The following is a 386-nucleotide window of genomic DNA, read 5'->3' as shown; positions in this document are numbered from 1 at the left end:
GACTGCTTGTGTGCGAGAGAAAAAAAAACCGGCTGGCAGCTAATCGAGCAACAAAGAAAGACATCATTGGTCCTCTTCTCCATTGGTTGGTTCTCTTTTTTTGTTTTTCGCTTTCCAGATTTGTGCTCCGGCTTGTCTGCGGGACCTTTTTTTTGATGCCACCATCGACGAGTCAGTCATCAACTGGGCCCTTGAGCGTGAACCCAGCCATAACATGTTGTAATTATTGATTCATATATACATTTTCGTCCGGGTACGCCCTCTGGTCCCATTACAACATCAAAAGAGCCAAACATGTTCACGGCGCTGGACTGCGCTCGTGTTCCCGCTCCGGGCCGCGAGCCTTGTATATATATATATATATATATATATATATATATATATAT

The sequence above is a fragment of the Beauveria bassiana genome (assembly GCF_000280675.1).
Source record: "Beauveria bassiana ARSEF 2860 unplaced genomic scaffold BBA_S00005, whole genome shotgun sequence".
Taxonomy (NCBI): domain Eukaryota; kingdom Fungi; phylum Ascomycota; class Sordariomycetes; order Hypocreales; family Cordycipitaceae; genus Beauveria; species Beauveria bassiana.
Note: the sequence above shows the minus strand (reverse complement) of the source record.